General features: G+C 39.6%; 1 long non-coding RNA gene across 1 annotated transcript; it reads left to right on the top strand.

The window, feature by feature from the left end:
* The first annotated feature begins 80 nt into the window (after positions 1-80).
* Positions 81-3,055, top strand: LOC143269638 (uncharacterized). Its single transcript, XR_013046218.1, has 3 exons — positions 81-218; positions 806-853; positions 2,920-3,055. It is a non-coding gene; the product is annotated as an uncharacterized LOC143269638 (long non-coding RNA).
* The last annotated feature ends 10,843 nt before the right edge of the window (positions 3,056-13,898 follow it).

The following is a 13,898-nucleotide window of genomic DNA, read 5'->3' as shown; positions in this document are numbered from 1 at the left end:
TGAAGCGGGAGACTAGTCCCTGGCAGCAGCCCAAGGCCCTGCTGCTCTCTCCCTCTGAGAGGGATTTGTTCAGACCCTGACAATCTGACTGTATGGCTTCGAGAGGTTGGGTTTTGTTTCCTAAAGTTGCCCTTCCAACTCTCTCCCTGATTATTAAATGACTAAAGCTGTAAAACGGAACTGCAAAGTTCCGCAGCGTCTGGGATACCTCACCTCAGGTATACACAAGGCACAAAAGGGGAAACACAAGAGGAGAGGGAGGGGAGAGGGGGAGGGAGGGAGGGAGGGAGGGAGAGAGAGGGAAGGAGAGGGGGAGAGAGAGAAGGAGAGGGAGGGAGGGAAAGAGGGAGAGAGGGGGGGAGAAAGAGAGGGGAGGGAGGGAGAGAGAGAGAGGGAGGAAGGAGGGGGAGAGAGAGAGAGAGAAAGAGAGAGAGAGAGAGAGAGAGAGAGAGAGAGAGAGAGAGAGAGAGAGAGAGAGAGAGAGAGAGAGAGAGAGAGAGAGAGAGAGGAACTGCGTGGAAAGATTCTATTGAATGCTTTCCAAATTGACTTTTCTAACAGGCACTGTAATCAGTCTCAACGAAAAGAAATTATAAACGATAGCAAGCGCGATGACACAATTAAATTTATGAAATGATTTACATTTTAGAGAGGGTTTTTTTGGGGTTTTTTTTTTGTTTTTGTTTTTTTTTCAGTACTGGTCTGTTCAGTCTCCCATGGAAGGGAGGGAATGTCAATCAAGATAGGTAACCCATCCTTTTTCTTTCTGTCTTTCTCCCCACCCCATCCCCGCCCTTGGCAAAAGAACAAATTTAAAAATTCGAGAAGTACTGATCCAAATTCACACCAAATAGTAAGTAAAATTAAGGAACTAGTCTTATGTTTCTTGCCCCCATTAGAACAGTGCTGTGTGTGTGTGTGTTACAGTGAGATTAAAAAAAGTGAAACGAGTTGAATCTCCGATAAATAGAAAATGTACTAAGCCCAAAAAATAGAAAGAAGAAATTCCTACCACAGAAAACCATACCATCACAAAGAAAAGGATTCAGAGGAAATGTGGCAGATACAAAGAAAATGAGAAATTCATTGAGGTCAGTTTACTGGAGAAGAAGAAAAGGATAGGAAGGTTGCTGCTAGTTTCTGAATATTTTCTATTTGCACTTCCAATATTTCCTCCCAACTTTTCTAGCCCCACACACAGCAGCTGAACAGTACTAATGAAAACACAACATACAACACCTTCTAGCTCCTATGGAAGATTCTTCTGTTCAAATCTCAAATCACAAGTCAAATGGAAATCTCAAGTTAGGCCAAAGATAGCTTCCTTGGTGTTGGTGGTTTAAGTTCCAAGGAGTTGAAAAACAGGGCTGTACATAATCTTAAGTAGCCATAGCCAGGCAACATTTCCAGTGAAAGAAAATGAATGCATTCTTTTCTCATTTCTTCATATGAGTAACCTTGGGAGAATACCCTTCTCAAGCCTCCAACAATTAATTGGAATCCTCATTTATTTATGAAAACAATATATAAAAAGAGCTAACAATAAAGATTCCTAAATAAACGAGGCTCGATCCAACAGATATGCAGAAGTTATTTCTTATCTCTCCGACAAGCTTATGTTCTGTGTCTTTCAAAAAGTTACCCAAATGCCACCCTATATTATTTAAGAATAAAGGTCACAATTATTAATAAAACTGGTCGCTAGGAAGGAAAAACTGTTGACGCCTGAGGTTTCATTCCCCACTTATGAATTATCCAAATCAAGCACCATAACTTCGTGCCATGAATTCACATAATATTTAATTTATAAAAGCAGCATAAAATTCTAGCTTATCCTCCCAACACAAAAATAGAAAGCTGATAAATATTGTATGCCATTTTGAAGTGGCAGGATTGGAACAAAATATAATTACATTTCTAAGAGCAGACCCACATGGATTTGAGTCTTGCTTCCATTATACAGTTAATACAAATGCTTCTTAATTACAGAAACAAATAAATACAACCACAATTAACTGGCTATCCGAACCAGTTCATCAATACAAGTCTTTAGAAAAGAGTACTTTTTTTCAACAAATGAGATAACTAAGTATTCACATGGGAAGGAACGAATGTGTAGTCATACCTTACACTATGTGGATAACTGGCCAGAATGTGCCAAAGAACTAACTTATGGACTGAACTATGAAATTATTAGGAAAAATATCAGCTATAAGTATTTATAATTGTGAACCAAGAATTGTTTTCTTAAATATACCATCAAAATCACAAGTAATGAACAGGACTGATTGGTCCTCAAAAAAAATTGCTTTGTGTTTATGAGGACATTACCATGAAAATGAAAAGAGTCCACAGAACATGAGAAAATAGTCGCAAATCATATATCACATAGAGATCTATTGTCCTGGATTTATTTTTCAAATTCTTATGACACAACAGTAAAATGAACTCAACAAGAATTCAACTTAAAAATGGGATAAAAATCAGAATAGGCCTTTGTGGTGGTATTGTGTTCCCCAAAATATTGTGTACCCTGATCAACTATCTGGGGTCAGAGAACAGAAAAGCCACTAGATACTTAGGATAGGCAGTGGTAGCACACGCCTTTAATCCTAGCATTCCAGAGGCAGAAATCCATCTGTTCAAGGATACAGCCAAGCATGGTGACTCATGCCTTTAATCCCAGAAAGTGATGGCAAAAACAAAAAGATATATAAGGCATAGAGACCAGAAACTAGAAGCATTTGGCTAGTTAAGCTTTTAGGCTTTGAGCAGCACAGTTCAGCTGAGAGGCATCCAGTCTGAGGAAACAGGATCACCTGAGGAATTGGTGAGGTGAGGTTAGCTGTGGCTTGTTCTGTCTCTCTGATCTTCCAGTGTTCACCCCAATACTTGGCTCTGGATTTGTTTTATTAATAGAGACTTTAAGATTCGTGCTACAGGCCTTTTGCCAAGAAGATACATAAATGACCAACAAATGCATAGAAAGGCCCCGGCATGAGTCAAGAAGACAGAATTATACTATAGCTGCATCAAAAACGGAGCGACATAGTATCACTGGTGAGCATTTGGAGAAACTGGAAACCTCAGACATTCCTTTTGGAAATATAAAGTGGTGGAGGATTATGGAAAATAGTCAAAAATGTAAGCCTAGAATTACCATACAGCCTAGCAATTCTACTCCTGAATATATACAAGTGCTCCTTGTCTGTGTTTTTATGTCTTAGACTCCAAAATAATTCTAAATTTCTCATTGTTATGAGAAGCATGATGAAATATCATACTGCCCTGTTCCATCCCACCCAAAATGTGAGGCATCCCCTTGTCTACCAGCACCACACCACGTATTCTGCCTTCCCACTCAGTCCTTAGCTGCCTTGGTTATAAGACAAATTTTTGTGGTATCACTTTGGTCAAGTAACCCTTATGTAATAATAGCCTAACACTATATCACGAAGTCTGTGCCCTTCACCTCATGTCATTTCATCATGCATGTGTGCACTGTATCCATTCACATCATTATAAGAAGGGTAATTGCATTAAGGAAGTATGATGAGAGAGACCACATCCACATAACTTCCTGGAATATATTATTATAATCAATGTTTTATCATTTTTGTTAATTTATTACTATTCCTGGTTTATGAGTTAAAGTTTTTCAGATATTTATAGATATCAAAGCTACAGTAGAGGAAACCCTGGTACAAATAGGAGTCAGTATTGTTTGAAGTTTCATTCAGACTTCCACTGAAGGTCTTCCAATGTGTTGCTCACAGATCATGGAGGGGGGAACAGAGAGGACACTACTACATACCAGAGAGAAAGGAAAACAAAACACTTTTCCAGCATTACTGTTTACTATGGAGACCCACAGAGGCTTCCTAATGAGACCTTACTCACAGTCCAAGAACCTGAGCTTGCTTTACCCAGCAGCACTGCATAATGGGATGATTTGGCCATGGGCATGGTTACCGGGTGTTTGGAAGGGTCTATGCTTGGCTGTACATGTGCTTTGATCTCAAAAGGGGAAGGTCTTTTGCCTAGTCCCTTGGTAGTCTATAAAAAAACCCTTTGGAATAAACCTTGGGGTGACTGGGTGTTGACCCAGGGACCTCCTGAAGCTATCCTGTGTCTCTGTCGTTCTTATCCTCTCTTTCTATCTATTATTTTCTCATTCCTCCCTCCTCCCCCTCAAGAACCCTTCAACAGGTCAGAGCTAGACTCTGACAGACTCCCACAGTTTACAAAACTGAAAACAATATCTATCCATTAAGGAATAGATAAAATATAGATCACCCATCCCATGGGATATTATTCACCTGAAATAATGATTGAAGCAGTTGCTTAACATAGCAAGGATGGGATCTTTACAACGCTATGTTTATGGAAAAGAAAGTCATGAAAGCTTAGCTGTTGTACTTCCACTCAAAGGTATATGGGTCAACTCAGGCTGATGTCCCATACACTAGGTGACTTAAACAAAGAATATTCTCCAAGTTCTGGAAGCTGAGAAGTACCAGAGAAGGCACTGAGAGTGCTTTCAGTGAGAATGTCTTCCTGACTTTCCCTCAGTGTGTGTCCAGAGAGAGAGACCTCTGGTGACTCATTTTAGTGTTACACTTGTGACCTTATTCTACTATAATTAACTCCTCTGTGCCCCTATGTCTAAAGACAGACTTGTTAGGGATTAGGAGTTTAACAAGTGAAGTTGGGGATTATAGACGAACTCATCTCAGTTAGTAACAGTTTTAAATACCTAGAAAAGGCAAACTCAGAGACCTGGAAAAACAAATTGTTGGCTGCTAAGGGGTGGGTAGGCAGGGAGGACAGGGAGTGAGCACACTGCCTCCTTTTTTGGTTGAAGGGAGTATTCAGGAGGTAGGTAATAGATGACTACATGGCAGTGTGGCTGTTGGAGATGCTAGTGGGTCAGAAAAGAGCAATTTTTGACTAGGATGTGGAGGACTTGCAAATCTCTTGCTCTGTTGATGGAAATATAAAATGTTACAGCCATTCTGAAAAACAGTCAAAAGATCTTCAAAAAGACAATCTAGTATCATTAGTTCCTGAATCTAGTATAAGACCACCAGTCCCAACTCCCACGTCTAGGTATGTTTCATCAAAATGAAAGCATATGTAGTAATTATTCGAAAGATCCTGAAGGGGAGAACAAGCAGATGTTCATTAATTTATGAATCTATAAACAATGGATGGGTATGGTGTGGAATAAACCTTCTGTACGTTGTGAATACATGTTGCTCTCATTGGTTAATAAGCTGACAGGCTGGTAGCTGGGCAGGAAGTATAGTTGGGACAGCCAAACACACAGACCTCTGGGAGAAGGGAGGGTGGAGTCAGAAAGATGCCAGCCAGCCACTGAGGAAGCAGTATGTATAGAAAATGAGGTAACAAGCCATGAGCCACGTGGCAAAGCATAACTAGAAATATGGGTTAATTTAAATGTAAAAGTCAACTAGTACCAAGTCTGAGCTATTGACTGAGCATTTACATCTAACATAAGCTCATGTGTTTGTCTGAGAGTGGCAGTGGGACAGGAAAACTTGTGTCTACAGGGGTAGAAAGAATAAATTATACCTATACAGGTATCATAAAATTTTAACAGTTAAAAAGTTCCCAGGTGTGGTGATGCATACCTTTAATCCCAGCACTCAGGAAGAGCCAAGCAGATCTCTGTGAGTTTGAGGCCAGCCTACTCTGTGTAGTGAGTTCCAGGACTGCGAGGGCTACATAGTGACCTGTCTCAAAAAAAAAAGATGGATGAGAAGCTTAGTACTCTAAGATAAGTACTCAGTGAAAACAACATGCTAAGTAAAGAAGCCAGTTATAAAATCCTGTGTATTAGACGGGGAGATGGCTCAGTGGAGAAAGTACTTGTCATGTGAACCTGAGGATCTGAGTTCAAATCTCCCCGCACCCATGTCAAAGTACCCTGGAGTGTACTAGTAACCACAGCACTGGAGGAGTAGAGATGCTGACCCCTGGCTTGCTGGCCGGTCATCCTAGCCAAATCAGTGACTCCAAATTCAGTGAGAGACCCTGTCTTAAAACATGAGGTGGAATGTTACTGGAGAAGACACTCAGCATTGACCTCCAGCCTACAAAGCACACACGCATGCACTCACATACCACCATATATGATTACATGTTGTGAAATGACCAGTCAGGCAAATGAATGGAGATAGAGTATAGATGTTGATTGGATTCTGGGGTCGTTAGGGAAATGAAGTGACACTTGACAAGAGGAGGGGATTTCTTTTGAAATGAAGATGTTCCCAGATTGCCAGTGGTGATGGTAATATATAGTTGTAAACATATTAAATACCATTAAATTATGAACTTCAAGTTTAGGGACTGTCTAGCATATAACTCACCTCTCAAAAAAATTTCACAGAAAGAAATGCAGTGGGGTATTAATATAGAAACAAAGTTTCATTTTGTAAACAACCTACTTTGTATCAACACCAAGACAGAATGTGAAAGAAAATCAATTTTCTGAGAATGTGTGAGACTTAACTTTCACCCTCTAGTGGCAGGGAGATTCAGGCCTTCCAGTGTGATGTGTTAAACAGGTCCGTGTGTTCATGTCACAGCCACTTTCCTAGTTTTCCCCCGTGCCTGCAAATGTGAGACGTTTCTGTCCCATTTCTCTTTCTCCTTCCAGCTGGAGTGACTCTAAGACACACTCTACAGTCATCTCCATTGAAAATGACGTCTGGGTGTGTCTTCTTTACAGACTGAGATCCAATTAGTTAATGATAGAAAGCCCTTGATGGAGAGTGCCATGTAAATTCAAAGTAATATTGATGTCATGTTCAGTCACATAACCTAATCATGACAGTTAGAGTGGACAGATGCATGATTCCAGGTAGAAGGTACTTCCAGAAGGAAGAGAAGCGAAAGAATCATTCTTAGTGGCCCAGCACACAGACAGGGTTTTTCTGTGATCTCCATGGCTTTCATGCTCATAGTATCTTCTGCCCCATTTTCAATAATAACCGGCCTTCACTTGGGCTACACCTGAATGTAGTCTCCGCAGTGAAGATCAGGCCCTGACTCTGACTTTGAGCCTGCTGAGTCTAAGTAAAATTCAATTCTAGTCATTTCTATAAAATGTTCCTTGTTACTGTAGATAATTTTCCATGTTGCCAATGGATTTGAAATTCAGGATTCTCCAATGGTAGTAGGGAGAAGTCTGTTAACTGACTAATCTAAAAATGTAGCTAAGAGTTAATCTTGGTAATTTTTTTAAAAGTGCTGTAAATCTTGTATTAAGTTTCGAAGGCAATCTTGTATGTCACTCAGATAAACTGAAACAGTTATCACAAGTTAACTTTCAAATGACAAAAGAGTCTCTGGGGCTCTCCTCTCCTAGAAGCAATATCCATAATCTAATAATGCTTTTTATTCACAGCAGTTTCAGACACCACATAGGCCTAATAAGTTTGGCCCTCAAAAGGCCTATATCTCTAACTACTTGAAGACTTCCTCCTCCTTTTCTTTTCTTTTTTGGCTAGCTCAAACTCATTATGTAGCTGAGAATGACCTTGAACTCATGATCCTCCTATATACCCCTGCTTAAGAGTGCTAAGATTATAGGTGTGCAGGACTATGCATGCTGAAGACTGAACCCAAGACCTTGTCCATGCTAGGCAAGTACTTTGCCAATTGAGCTATATTTCCAACCCACTTTTCACAGGAAGATGCTCTGTGATAAATGATAAGTTAATATTCTAATTGGATAAACAAATAAGATGCCTATTGATGCTGAAGTAGGTCATTTCTGTTAGGAAGTGAGATTTAAAGTCATTAATCATAAAAGAAATAATCATATTTGAAAAGAGATTTTATAAAGTTGGATTGTTTTGAGCCGGGCGGTGGTGGCACACGCCTTTAATCCCAGCACTCGGGAGGCAGAGGCAGGTGGATCTCTGGGAGTTCGAGGCCAGCCTGGTCTCCAAAGGGAGTTCCAGGAAAGGCACAAAGCTACACAGAGAAACCCCGTCTCGAAAAACCAAAAATAAATAAATAAATAAATAAATAAATAAATAAAAAAAATAAAAAAGTTGGATTGTTTTAATATGTGTGTTCTCTAAATCCAAGCACTAGGGACAGTTGACTTCAAAACTAGTCCTACTGATGGCTTTGTGATTGTCAAGTCTAGACCCATTCTATTCATTTGCATCCTCCAATCTTATCCTTGTATTTGGCTTCACTGAATCTCAACAGCAAACAGTCCACTTCATCATATCTCCATTTCCTCCTTTTGAGATCCAGACTCAGCATCTTTACTTGAACTTCTCAGAGGCATCTTGAGCTCAATCTACTACAACAGTCTTCTTTAATCTGAATATCATGGAGTGGTGCCAGACAAATCCTGGAAGGATGTTCATGCCTCTCCAAAGTACAAATATCTCCAAACACAGCATTGATAAATACTATCACTTTTATCCCTAACATGTCTCTTTTATACAGTTCCTCAATCCTTATCCTCCAGAGCCATGTTAGTCTCAACCTCTAAAACAACAATTTTTTCTTGCTTGGGTTACTTGACCACCTAAATTGTGGACTTACATAAACCCCTTCAGAATGGTTTACCACAAGAAACCAGCACAAGCTTGTGAAGTATAGCTCAGATGTTATTATATCACCCCTCCATGGTCCGCGGGTTAAAATACTCAGTGGCTTCCCACAATTTGGGAATAGAGGCATCACTGAAGATTCTGTTCTAGACAAAGACCATCCCTTTCTCTAAGTCCTCTCATGGTGTTCCCACTGGCTATATCTCACTCATTCCAGTATTATTTGAAGCTCTGACTTTTCCTATATATATATATTTTTTTAATGCATGCCCTTCACACAGTTTTGGTTTTTGCTTGAAATACTCTTTTATCCCAGTTTTGTCATGAATTTCTCCTAACTTGTCCTACCTTCTGAGGTTCTAATGTTGTCTCTACATAAAAGCCTTTTCTCCAGACATGCAGTTAACTCACAACACAATATAATTCTACTTTTGAGATCCATCACACTTCAGCTTTACAATTATTCATAGAGTTTACATTTTTAATTAGTGTGTGTGTGTGTTTGTGTGTTTGTGTGTGTGTGTGTGTGTGTGTGTGTGTGTGTACAGTGCTCCAATGGATGCAAAAGGCAACTTGGAAGAGTTGGTTCTCTTCATCCATTCTTTGGATCCCAGGCATCATACTCAGGTCATCAGGCTTGGCAGTAGGTCCTTTCCCTGCTGGTCCTTCTTGCCAGCTTTTATGTCTCTTCTTACAAAGACTAATCCATCACCAAGGGCTTGATTTTCATGACCTCATAAACTCCCAAGGGCTTACTTTCAAATTGCTATCACATGAGGGTTAGGGCTTTAACATGTGAATTTGGAGTAAGGCACAAGCTAAAATGAAAAAGAGAAAAATTATCTAGACATTTCTCCAAAGATATTATACAAAATAGCAAATAAGCACACAAAAAGATATTATTATATGTGACTAGTCATTAGAAAAATGTATTACAAAACCACAAAAAATATGGAGAAAGAGCTCAATGGGACAGTGCTTGCATGTGTAAGGCCCTGGATTGGTTCCCCAGCACCATAGTGTGTCAGCATTTTACACTCACTAGAAGTCAAGTATCAAAGTAAATACAAAATAACAAGTGTTAGCAATGAAGTAGAGAATTTGGAAGACATGGGTACCTTTAAAGGAAGTGTAAAATGGTATAGCCACTATGGAAAAAAAAAATGGCTATCTCTCAAAAGTATAAAGATATAATTGTCATTTGATTTAGCAATATCATTCTGGGTATATACTCAAAAGAATAAAGGCAATAACTCAAGTGGATAAGTGTAAACCTTTGTTCTCAGCAATATTATTCAAATAGCCTCATGTAGCAGAAATGAAATTGTCCATTGGCAGATGAGTGGGTAAACAAAATGTGGCCTGTATACATAATGAAATATTATCCAGCCTTAAAATTGAATTCTGGCAATGCTACAATGTCAACAAACCTCCACTATATTATGATAAATAGAATTGCCTCTCATAAAATAACAAGTTCTATGGTTCTGACGAGATTGGGAAATAGAAACTGGTGAAGCAATTCAGGACAAAAACCTCAAAAGATTCTTGTCCTTGTCCAGAAACTGAGAATGCCCTTAGTTCTGTCCTGACTTGAAGCCAGGAAGGTCAGAAGGGGCCTCTGGCTCCTATTCTTGATTCTGTGTTCTTCTCTCTGTCTTTACTCTTCCTGGATGAGCCTTACTGCTTGAAAGCCATGTTAGGCTGAGACTGAAATTCAGAGATACCTGGACTCCTCTTGAATGGATCAACTGGACTGAACATCTCCCCATACCTCAATCCAGTTTCTGCTATAAGACCCACAACAACCCCTAGAAAAGCAATTCAGTAGTACCCCATTTTTGGAGAGCCACTCTAGCTACACAGCAACCCTGCCTTCCTTCTTTCTCTTTAACACCCTCCCCACCCCACCTATAACTCTACAATAAAATTCCTCTCTAAACTCAGCCTGCTATTGTCCATGAAATTCACTGCATTCCCCCTTCCCCATTTCAACTCTACTTACAGTATATGAAGTTTTTAGAATAGTAAATTCCTAGAAACAGAAGACAGAATTTGTGCAAGCTAGAAATACAGGGAAGTTAAGGAGGTGTGAGAAGAAAAGGGAGTCTCAAAGCTCAGATTTGGCTTACATTTTAGTGGCTAAAAATCATAAATGTCAGTACAACTGGAAAACAAAAACACATTGCTATGAAGAACACCTATATAGAGACAGTACTTCTTTTCTGAACATTATCTCAAACAAGAGGATTAAAGCAGCTCAAGAGCCATGCATAATACCAGAACATTTATGACACTCAACTTTAACCATCGTCAGAGTGGTCTCATTCATAGACTCGAACAGTGCACCTTACAAAACATCTTACAATTTCATTTTCTTTTCAAAAATATTTTATTTTTATGTGTATGAGTGTTTCACCTGCATGTATGTCTAAGTACCACTTGCATGCTTGGCACCCATAGAGGCCAGAAAAGGGTTTTGGATCACCTAGAACTGGATCTACAGATGGTCGTGAGCTGCCAAGTGGATGGAAGGAATCAAATTCAGGGCCTCTGGAAGAGCAGCCAGTGCTCTTAACCACTGAGCAATTTCATTTTCAAAAGGACATTCTTTAAGATGTAGCTAGAAAGTGATTCAATGGTAAAGAAACAGCCAGGGCTTCCTGTATTAAGGGTGAAGACCTGTTTTACAACCTAAAAAAGACCAGCCTGGAGCTAAAACGTGACTGTTGATGATTGGAGTGGTTAATACTGTTAGTTTGACAGAATCTAAAATTACCCGGGAGACAAGCCTCTGAGAATGCTTGTGCAGAATTGTCTGTATTTGGTTAACTGAGGGCATTCCTGTGGTGGATTACCTAGATTAGAATAGCTTCTGAGCATGCCTGTCAAGGATTACATAATCAGAAGCTATGGGTCTTGTCTTGCTAACGGGTGGCACCACTGGATGGTCTGAGGTCCTAGACTGAACTTGTGAGCTGTGCACAAGCAGTTATCTCTCTCTTCTTCCTGACTGTGAATGCAATGTCACCAGTCACATCTTCAATCCTATCACCGTGACCTCCCTGCCTGGGTGGGTAGAATACACTGCCAAATGACAAGCCAGAGTAAAATCTTGTCCTGCCCACTTCAGTTGCTTTTATCAGGTATTTTATTGCAGCCATAAGACAAATAACTAATACTATTTTGTGTTTATATATTGTGTTTAGACGTTATGTGTTTATACATCCCAGAGTTCCTCCTTTGCAGCAGCACACAGGCTTCCCCTGCTGAGCCTGCTTTCTTTCTCCTGACCTGTCCTTTTGTTTCTAACCCCAATAAAACCACTCTCACATCACCTTCTAAGATTGTTCGTAAACTATTTCATCTATGAAGCCAAGAACCCACAACAGGGACCCTTTATTCACCTGAGTAACAGTTACAGTATTTCTTTTGTAAGACAAAAAAAAAAATTCCAGAAATAGATAGTAGTCATGGTTAGACAACAGTGTGCTTGTACATAATGACACTAAACTATATTGTCATTAACATGCAATGTCAGAATCATAGACAAACACATGATTTTATATAATGTCAGAATTTATTAAACATAAATTCACAAGGTATGGAGCTTTCATTGAAAATGATTTACCAGACATTCCCACTTTTTCCTTGACAACCTTGGTGAAAATGAAAAATAAATTATTATTTATTCCAATAATAATTACTCACTCATTACACGTCACACAGTAAATACATCTATATCTATAAATGTACATATGTAGAATATAGAATTGCAATGAAAGATTTAAGAGGAGAGGAGGTTTGAGGAATTTCAAATAAGCTTGGGAAGACAAAGCTGAAAAGCTGATAGAAAAATAAATAGAATCTCTGTGCGGATGAAATAACAAACCAGATGGGCTTTCTTCAGAGGCACCACATCTGCTGTTGCAGGGTTCAGCTGCATGGTCAGATTGAACTGTAGTGTTGAGTCGGGCTACAGAGGCAAAGGGCAAGAACAGTCCAAATGGGTGGATGAACAAGCAGATGGATGGATTACAGGTCTAGGTGGGTGAACAGGAAGACCAATTGAGTAGGCCATGTCAACATGGGAATCGATGGGAATAGAGCCAAGACAAAGCTCATAAAACAGGAGTTCTCTGCCTCTCAGTCCTTTGACTCACACACCTGATATGCATCCTGGGCAGTCAGATGACAGGAGCCATCACTATGACTATGCTAGGTGTTAACCTTTTTATGGGGTTCAGGGAAAGGAGTTATACACCATTTCAAATGATCTAATATGGCTGATAAGTTCTCAGGCCTGCTTTACTTGATATGATCTTAATAAACTCATGAATCCCTACAGTCCCAGTTTCCCCCAACAAATGTATAGTGTAGCCCCCTTCCAGAAGTAAGTCATTATCTACCAGTCTGTGCTGCATAGGATTTACCAGGCAAAGGGTGTCCTTTATATATTCACCCAGGTGCCCAGTCATCCTCCATCCTCAAAATGGAGTCAAAATCTATTTCTAAAATGAAGTCTGATAGGGCACACCAATGCCTGAAAAACCACAAGTTTATACAATATGGGATAACTTAGGGCAGGACACAGCCTAATCTCAAAATATATACTTAAAATGGTGAAGTTTGTATTATGTCCACTTTAAAGAAATTTTGAAAGCCACAGGAGAAAAACAAGTTTCAAAAGAAAAAAAAATAATAATAATGGCTGGCCACTTCCTACAGTGTCTTATTACAGTTCTGTGATTTGGCCCAAGGTGACCCTTTATGACTAACTAGTGGGAAAGAGAACGTTTGACACTTCACAGAAATGAGGCTTGAGGGAGGCGTAAGTACTGAGGACATTCTCAATCAGGTCAAGAGCCTCAAGAGGAATGTTCAGAATATGAGGCTTCAAAATGAATTTAGAGGCTGTACTTATGACTTTATTCTTTTAACCCAGTAGACTTGGATCTCCAGTGTGTCAGACCCTAACTTGTTTATAGTTTTCATAGATGTTTTCAGATTTGCACTCTTCTAAAGATAAAGTCCAAGGCTTTCAAGAGACTCACAAAGCATTCTATCCACCTGCCAAAAATAAACAAATCTAGTCCACTCTGTTCTTTTTCACAGGAAGAAACTGAGATGTGAAGAAATGCTACTTCCAACCCAAGATCACAGAGTTAGTAACAGTAGGTTCTGCTTCCATTTTGCAAGAAAGTATTTTGAGTTTCAGGTGATTTCCCCAGTGGGATTCCTTCCATTTTTTAAGAGGGCACTGCTGGAACCAGCTGTCCTTGGAACAAAGGAAGGAAT

Source organism: Peromyscus maniculatus, chromosome 19 (genome assembly GCF_049852395.1).
Source record: "Peromyscus maniculatus bairdii isolate BWxNUB_F1_BW_parent chromosome 19, HU_Pman_BW_mat_3.1, whole genome shotgun sequence".
Taxonomy (NCBI): Eukaryota; Metazoa; Chordata; class Mammalia; order Rodentia; family Cricetidae; genus Peromyscus; species Peromyscus maniculatus.
Note: the sequence above shows the minus strand (reverse complement) of the source record. Positions and strands in the feature narration are given on the sequence as shown.